Genomic DNA, 773 nt, shown 5'->3' on the forward strand with positions numbered 1-773 from the left:
CTTGATAAAATTTGAATTCCTCCACAAGTTAAAGTGTGAAGTCCGTTGGAAGCGCATGCAACCAAGATTCAATGAATTGGGTTTTCATTATTTTAACCATTGTGCCCCAATTCCATTTTTCTTTCGGACTAGGCATGCAAAACAAATTGGGCTTATGATACTATTTGAATTCTGGCCCAATAATAACATTTGCTTTCCTGATGAATTTTTGGATCAAGCATTGAACAAATAGGAAAGCTTTCTTTGGGCTTGTAGTAATAATAACTTAATCTGACCCATTTTGCACAATAAATAATTCAGCCATACTCATCATACATTCTAGCATCAAACCAAGGCTGAATATTGTTGGGCTTGCATCAGAATCTTATTTTCAGCCCATTAAGGAATCTGCACAGCAAAAATCATACTTTAATCAAGAATAAATTAATAATTTTGCTGTTAATAATGTTTTATCATCATCAATTTAATTTAGAGTTTTCCAAACTCATCAGACCGGTTCAACCGAATTAACCGAGAATCAATCTCTTAGCCAATTCGGTTGAGTGAAAAACCATTTGGCAAAAAACTGGTTAGAAAATCGGTCAAATCGAAGGTTAACCGGTGAACTGTTTGAACCGGACGGTTTTTTCCCGGTTTTAGATTTAAAAAAAACACATAAACCCTGCGGTCCCTCTCCCTTCTCTCTCTCACTAACACAAGAGATGTCAATGGGGCAAGGCGGGGCGGGAAATGCCTCCCTGCTTCCCATCCCCGCCCCCAGATTTATTTCCCGT

The sequence above is a fragment of the Arachis stenosperma genome, chromosome 5, assembly GCF_014773155.1.
Source record: "Arachis stenosperma cultivar V10309 chromosome 5, arast.V10309.gnm1.PFL2, whole genome shotgun sequence".
Classification (NCBI taxonomy): Eukaryota; Viridiplantae; Streptophyta; class Magnoliopsida; order Fabales; family Fabaceae; genus Arachis; species Arachis stenosperma.